We start from the raw sequence: 8438 nt of genomic DNA on the forward strand, positions 1-8438 counted from the left end.
GCATGCACATACACATGCTGAAATTTACTTTGTTAAAAGATCTGGCTCTGAAACAAATATATATATTTTTAAATTAACATTTCTAGAGACACTAACTACATCTTGAGTGCAGAGAACACATTATTTTGTAGGCGTTTTCAGTAGCACAATACCAACCCCTATTTTTAACTATTGACTAATTACCAGAAGATCTTAATTACATGGTGTGTGGAGGCACTAATAAGTTTACAAATCTGCCAACAACACTAAACACATATGTCTTTTCAAGCATTAGCCTCCCTCTCTTTTTTTAAAAAACCCTTTCTCCCCACCCCCCACCCCCCCCCTCCCCCCCAATTTGGCAGCAGAAGATAATGGAAAAGGCTGTAACTGCAGCTGATTAGAAGGCAAGCATCTAAACACCCATCCTTGCGGAGAGAAAAATGGCTCAAAGCACAAGGAGGAATCAAAAGAGAAGCCAGCAGAGCCTGGAGAACTTGTGTTTTCATCAGGGTGAGAGAAGGGTTGCCTTTAGAGTAGTTTCCCTTCGTCTTCTGTGCAAGTTTCATGGAGCCCTGTGCAGGTTTTATTTCTTCGCTCTGTTTAGGAAATAGTGGCAGATTACGTCCAGTATTTTGCAATGGGGCTGAAAATCAGTATGAAGGGGAGCGATGCAGAAGGAGCTGCTGTTCTGCCCATGCTGCCTGTCCATGGCAGTCCCCAAGAGACTTCCGGACCTCGTACACTCAACAGCTCTATTGCAAACCCAGCTGTGCCAGGATCTTCCCCGGCCCCAGCTGGCCTGCTGTGGCCATGTCCACAAAATCGCACCCTCCAGAAACTGAAAAAACTCTTGAAAAAAACCCAAACCTCCAAGATAAGGTAACAATTTGCTGTACTGAGATGGATATAATCTCTGAGAAGAAGCATGGTGTTATTTTATGCAGTTACTTTTGAGCTTATGCAAAAAGCTTTTGGCCCTTCCAAAAGCGAGTACCCTTCTAGGAGTTCCTTTCTATTCTGCTTTGCTGGGTTATGGCATTATGCAGCTAAATCAGTTCCAGGACGATTTTCTGACAGTGTCTTCACCTCTTGTTTGAGGATTTTGACTAAGTTTTTGCACTCTCAGCTCCCCATAGATTTTTTTTTTATGCAGCAGCTGGACCCTCACATCTACCAAAATACCTTTCAGACCCAGATGCCACAAAGCTGCCCACTCATGCAAACTCTTCCAACAACCTGAGCAGGGCTTGGAGAAGCCATGGGGATGCTCATCTTGTGCAAAGCAGGCCTGCCAGGGAGGGGAGAAGGGGACCGTGGGTCCTGCAGCACTCCTGTTAAATCCGCTTTCTGGGGAGGTTTGCTCAGTCTCAGTAAGAGGATTCAGAGTGATCTAGGAGACAAAAAGGTTGTTGCAATTCGCTGACCCTCTGGAAGTCACGAAGTTTCACGACTCACTTCAAAACTTGGTCTACCTCCATTTGAAGCCAGGTGGATGCTTTTGCTTTTAAATGAAAGGCATGCACGTGGTTAAAGAAACATGTGTCTGATAGCTGGAGTTACATCCCTTATAATCTACCTAATAATTCCAGCATGTTTTATCATGCAGTTTTCCACAAATGTTCATCCTCTTGAACACCCTCAAGTTGGTGACCACACTGACACATGTGAATCTCTGCTCCCTGAAGACACATACCCATTAGCTATCCAGGGTAAATACTGCAGAGTCTAGCACTGGTCAGGATTTAAGATTCTGACCAGGATTAAGACTTTAACATTTTCTGTGGCATGTCAGGGTTTTCTTTTTTAATCAAATGTAAGATAAAAAACTCCCTTTTGTGGTCTCAAGAGTAAATGCTCCTGTGTTCTGCAAAAGGCACCCACGCACTTGTACAGGGTCCTTCCATTTCACACCATAATGCTGATCGCTGTGGTCCACATTAGCACGTGAAGATACTTTTCTGTAGTGGAAGGAAGCTGGGTTAATTAACATCGATAATACACAGCTGTGGGCTGGCTTCAGGGGTGGCGGGTTGGCTGATGTGGATAAGGTGCAGCTGTGGGTGGTTCCTGCGAAGTAGTTAAATAGCTCATAGGGTTATGGAAGAAGAGCAGTGGATGAAGAGAGACCTGGAAAGGGAGGAAAGACAGTGCTCTGAAGGTAGGAGAGACAAGGAGAAGGATGCCGCAGAGGCAAAAAGCAGGGTGGACTGGCCTGAAGAGTATGAAGAATCAGCATGAACAGTAGCTGAACCTTAGAATCCTTGTGGGAGATTGGTGACTGTGCTGGGGCAAGGCGTGCTAACTACTTATTGAAATCAACCGGGTATGGGATGGTAAAAGCCTTATTGCAGCTTGATAGTTTTGATAGTGCTGCAACACCCTTCCAGGAAAGGAGCACTAGGAGGACGTGCGTTTTTGGCATCAGGCACAGGGGATGTACTGGAACCATAGAAAAAGCCTTCAAGTAAATGTTTACAAAGGGACAACTCAAGTAGTAATGACTACTTACTGTGTGGAACTGCACATCTAAAAGTCTGATGGCAAAGGTTTCTGTGTGCTCTTCCCAGCAGCCGAGTGTCCAGCAAAATGGTCCATCACCCTGAGCCCACCCTGGCCACAGGTCCCTGTACACCCAATAGCACTTACTTATAAAGGTGATCACTTACAGGAGGTGTACTGTTGTTTTAGAAGCTGTGCAGAGGCACAGTAATAATACCAGAGAGCTACCAACAGCAAGAATTTACAGCAGAGTTGTTGTATGGGATGATTTTTACTATAAATAATGTCAATAATTTAACAACAAGAAAACTTAATCTTCTATTTCCAAGTGCAAGTATAAACAGAAGAGTGAAGAATCTGCATATTTTTAGGAAAAAAGCTGGGGACACTGGCAGCCTGAGTCCATGCTGCTGTTGACCTCCCGAAGTATTTGCCATGGAATCACCAGATAAACCTGAGTTTTACAGCTACATAAATGAGGGCAGGTGTCGCCTTTCCACATCCATATTTCTAAATGCAGAAGGGTATTTCTGTTGGGGATGATTCAATGTTTATTTTTACATGGTGCAGCAGAGGAGATTATTGCCATTTGCATTGATGAAGGAGGTAGCTGTCACCTTCCCATTTTTCCATATAGAGTCTTTGTTAGCAAATAGCATGTCTGGAGTAAAATGAGAGTAGGAGATAATTTAAATGGGTGCCACACTTAGCCTCAGCAATGGAATTACAAAAGTGAATCAACATGAAAGCAGAATAATTTTTCTCAACAATTTAGGTAATTATGGACAAGGCAAGCGTTAGTTTTTGCTGCAAAGAAACTGAACCAGTTACTCTGGTATCTCAGGGAGAAATTTCAATTCCTTAATTAACAGATTCAGAAATATTGTGTGTGCTGGCAGATGGGAGAAATGGTAAGAGCACTTGCCAAAGCTGGATATGCTGGTGATGCGCACGTATCAGAAAGCGCAGTGTGTGCCTGAACCAAGACTTCAGAATAGCCAGACTTAATTTTTAGACTGTCTGAAATTGCCACACAGTCATTTTTGCCATACAGATCAGAGACCTGGAGCGTCCATTTCAAGCTGGGCAAATCTCATCTGTCCGTGAGATATTAAATTACCTGTGCAAAGCAAAATTAATTAAAAGCTTTTTAAAAGATAAAGGGAAATGGTGATACCTTTAACATGGTGAGAGAATAAAAGGAAGTCAGAAATAAAGTGTTTCTGGTATCCTACAGAAGAGATCTTTTCTCAGTTATAGAATAAACAACATCTATGCCCCATCTCCTTACATCACTTAATGCCAGGTGGCAAAGCCAGATGAGGAGTTCCCTTCAAAACAGGTAGAAAGTCCATGTTGCTGCCTGAAAGTAGAGCCTGCTCCTGCCAAAAGAGGATGAGTCGGGAGGGGACAGGGGCATGGGTAAGGTCCCTAGAGAAGCTTGTTAATTCTGCTGCTGTTGAGAAGCAGCTGACAGCTCTGATGGAGAACAGAGCCTATCCATGCCTGGGACCTACATCAGTAATGGGTACGTGTGGATGTGCACTGAGGACCTAGCCCTGCTCCTACCAAAAATAATGGCAGGATACTCTGGGCTAGATGCGGTTTCCTAATGTCTACTGCTACCTGAGATGCCCCAGGGTGGCTGGGACATTCTGCTCCAAGACTGACAGGTATGATGCAAGAGGTACGGGAGACCCAAGCCCTCTTGGAGCATCAGCTGGAGGCCAGGTGAGATACCCTGGGGCCTTTCAAATGTGCTAGATGTCTGCATGCAGGCAACTGAACAGAGCCATTGGTGAGCTCCTTCTTGACTGTGATGGGAACTTGGACACCTAACTCATGCGTGGAGGCAGGCACTTGGATGCCTCGGTTTGGAGTTGAATTCAGCTCCCACTGACTTAGAACAGGGGTTCTACCAGGTCAAGGCATGTCATTCAGGACTAAAGTAGTAGGAATGACAGTTGTAGTGGAGCCAAGGCAGGGGGCAAAAGATTTACTGAGTGCAAAAGGACACATAAGTGAGAAATCCCACATGGTTCATGGTGAGAAGGGCTGCAAAAGTGTACCCAGCATAAATAACAGGAATAAAATGAGAATGGAAATTCCATCCTCAGGATGAAAAAGGAGAGAAAACCAAGGACACCTGGTGTGGACAGAGCTTTAGAAAAACGGTCCATGGATGACTCACAAGGTCAGTGGGGAATTGGGGGAAGACAGTTTCTCTGCAGTACCTTGACTAGAGTGAGGACTGTGAAGAGAGGAAGCAGAGACACTAAGGTGTAATAGCCCACCCTAGAAACAGGCAATGCCTGAGCTGATGGTTCAGCTCAAGGGAGATGGAGGAAGCTACAGTCACCAAAGCAGCTATCAGCAGCAGCCTTTTCCTCATTGTTTTCCAAGGGGAAACCCAGGCAGGTTTGGATTAGTGCAACATTCTGTCTTCATTTGGCTTGATAGAAAAGGTCATGCATTTAATTAACAGCTCTGTAGTGACAGTATTAATTGCAAGAAATAACTTTATTTTGTTACATGCATGGGTTTGGAGGAGGTTTACAGCAGTTTCAGATATTAAAATGAGCATCAGGAAGTGTGTCTGGAATGGGGGGGTCACGTTAAGGGAATATACTTTACCTTAGTTAAGGTGTGAAATACAGCTCCACTTCCCTCCATGGCTCACGGCTATACATTGGCTTTCCCAGGAACCTAGATGAATAGAAGAGCTATATAGGAATAGAAAAGCTATATGTGGCATAGAGTTCATATTGGCAGTGGCCAACCTTTGCATTCACCCCGTTCAGCAGGGGAAGCATTGCCTGGTAACTTTATTTTTCACTGAGCTCTGAAGAGCAGTGTGGCATGCTGACAACAGCAGCCAGCTCCTCTGTAAGAGACATCCCTGCCCTTCATAACCAATTAAATCATTGGAGCCCCATGGGGGAAAGTAGGAAATGCTGTGTGGTTGCCTTTTCCTAAATCCCACCTTGGAAAAGCACCAAGCAAGTCCATCAGAGTGGAGGTATTAGCTGTTAATGCTTTTCCAAGGGGAGAAACACACAGTTCCCTGCACTGCTCACCACCTTTTTTGGCTGATGAAGTTGTGTTGCTTCTTCCTGCCGGGTAACCGGTACCTCGAAAAGCATGACCGAGGGGATTAGCCTGTGCTTGGCTTAAGGGAAAAGCTGCAAGTACTGCCAGGCTTTGCAAAGAAAAGGCAGGCAGGTCAGAAAGCTTCTTGCAGTCACCCTCCTCTGCACAGGCCAGTCCCCAGGTGGCTCTACGATCACTCATCCGACATCACCGCTGCAGCCGATTACTTCTAAAAGGTGTCCCGCAAAAGCATGTTTCTGAAAGCAGAGGCAGGTCCCTTTTTCATGCACAGTAATAAAGGAAAACAGTTGCAGCTCTCAGGAGATTGAAGGAAGCCTGAGGAGACCTGAATAAACGGTGTCACCACAGGTTAAGATCTAGGTAACAGGAACGATGAAGTTCGCTAAGGCACACTTCCCAAGACCGTACTAATTCTTACATTTGTCAGGAGGTGTAAAGTGATTTAAATGTATTATTACTGTCCAATAGAGAAAAATTTGGGATTTACATAATTACATACTTAGTAGAGAATCGTTATCCAGCTTTTATCATGCAACACCTGAGGACCTGAACAAGTTTTAGGGACTTTAATCAAGCTTCATAACCTCTGTAGATTGTATCAGTAAATCCATTTTGCCAAAAATACAGCCTGAAAGAGGAATCTGTTTTTAAGGAATAGCTTCTTGTCTTAGATGTGTTCTTCTGTGATAGCCCCATCCTGCTAAAACCTCAGTGACTCAGACCAGGGTGGCTCACAGAGATATTTACTTTGAAAAGGACCTGCCCCTGGTTGGACTTGTATTTCCTGGAAAGTGTAAGCCATTCAAAACTACTGAGTTGCATGTGAAATTAGAGAGTTGTAAGGAACTGTGATTAGAAATCAAACACCTGGTCCAGCTGGGAGAACACACCATGTTCAGTTGTTTCAGGACATCAGTAGGGACTAACACATGATTATTAACAGTCACTGATAACACTTACCAGCTGATTGCATTGCTAAACTGAAAACTCAAAAACGAAGCCCTCAAAAAAGAAATACTAGAACTGGAAAGCTTCACCACGTGTTCCTCATTCTCTTAGAGGCAGCTCGTAAGATGACTGTGAGTCGGCTGTTCAATACCTTCGACACCTTCTGTACCTTTCCTGGAGAGTCTAATGGCACAAAGTGCTGTAACAGGGAGACAAGTAACAGCAAAAGCAGTGTTGTGTTAAACCTCCCCCGATATATACACGTAGCATTCAGAAAGTCTACTAGAAAGTACAGAAGTTGATCAACAGAAGGACTGACCTAAGTGTGTCTTCTAAGCCAAGCTCACACAATAACCAACAAGTTTACCAACATATCCAACTTTTAATACCGTGGAGACTTCAATGTCATGGCAAAGGAAGCTGGAGTCTTCTCTGCCTCATGCATGAATAACGAAGCCACCTGCTATATTCCAGCGGTGGATGCTTTATTGTTAGTGATGATGCATGAGGCAGAAATAATGCAGTTTGATTTTTAGAGGCAATACCAAGTTGAGCTTGCAAGGCTGTCAGCCCACACTCGTTTGACTTGGGAACTGAGCAAACAACACGGAAGTAATTGATGGAAACTAATAACACAATAAGATGTCATTTTTCTGACCTACTTTGCTTAAAGTAAATCCCCATTAATTGTAATTATCTGTGCTGGTAGCAGAGTACTCCACATACACCAAACACTCAGCTGGATCCATCCCCCGGTTATTTAAATGAGGTAGTTCCAGATTTACACAACTCTGATTCTGGCTTACATACCTCTCTATATATAGTGTTTGTTCCCCTGCTTGGGATAAATGCCTGGAAGACGGAAGACCACACAGCAAAATTAGTGTATTGATCAGGATGAAGAAAGCCTTTACCCAATGAGCACAAGAAGGTTATGGTCCCATGCCGTGGTTTGCTGGGTGCTGCTGGAGAACCAAACACACCTCCCCTTCCCCGTGTCTCGCTGGTGGTTCTGAGGAACTGAAACAACATGAAATGCAAGGCACAGACAGATCAGCTCTGAGTGCTGCAAGGGAAAAACCCCTGCTAAACATGTTTTATAAATACTTGCAGGTCTGAGGGTCACCCAGAGTTTACCCAGACCTCTGGACACAAGTGCCTCCAGTGTGATGGAAGTGTGGGTCACTGCTTAGTGCAGAGGAAAGCTTTCTCTCTCAGACATATGAGTTAAGAGAGATCTCAACACGGGTGTGCTAGACACTCTCAAATACCAAAAAAGACCACCTTAAAAATACATAGTGTTGGCTAATAAAAGAAACAAGCTCTGACTGATGACTCTCCCAGCTCCCTGTGAGGGGCAATGCTACACAAAGCAGCGCTGCAGCTCCCGTTGATGGAAGGGGCAAAGCATCTCTCCCATGGCCTTGGCTGAAGCGACCACGCAGCAGTGGCTGTGGGTACCGGGGAAATGAGGGGTTTATGGGGTGCTTTGAATGTGGCTGCATCTCTGCTGTGTGCTAAGTGAGTGAGCAGGAGCTGGAGAATATCATGGGATAATCAGGAATTAAGACGTAAGCGGTGGAGATATCACTTCTGACCACCCACGGAGTCATGTATCTGTGACTCATCGCCTGATGCAGGAGGGAACGTAGTGTACCACGCATCAAAATGGACAAGATCTTTCCAAGGAGAGATGATCTGGGCTGGAAAATCTTACAAGGGCTTTCATCCCAGCTGTTTACTGTTTCACATTGCTATGCAATTTCCTTTACAAAATTATTAAGCTATGTGTTAAAACTAGTTGCCTTTTTTTTTTTTTTTTTTTTCCTTTTTAGTCTCTGTTACTCCTACTGGAAGGATGTTCCAATTTCTACCAATTTTGAGATTAAATGTATTAT

General features: G+C 44.3%; 1 long non-coding RNA gene across 1 annotated transcript; it reads right to left on the bottom strand.

Annotated features, from left to right (window-relative positions):
• Positions 1-360: 360 nt before the first annotated feature.
• LOC129736304 (uncharacterized) lies at positions 361-7569 on the bottom strand. Its single transcript, XR_008732673.1, has 3 exons — positions 7455-7569; positions 5116-6739; positions 361-1940 (listed from the first exon to the last, which is right to left on the bottom strand). It is a non-coding gene; the product is annotated as an uncharacterized LOC129736304 (long non-coding RNA).
• Positions 7570-8438: the final 869 nt, after the last annotated feature.

Source organism: Falco cherrug, chromosome 6 (assembly GCF_023634085.1).
Source record: "Falco cherrug isolate bFalChe1 chromosome 6, bFalChe1.pri, whole genome shotgun sequence".
Lineage (NCBI taxonomy): Eukaryota > Metazoa > Chordata > Aves > Falconiformes > Falconidae > Falco > Falco cherrug.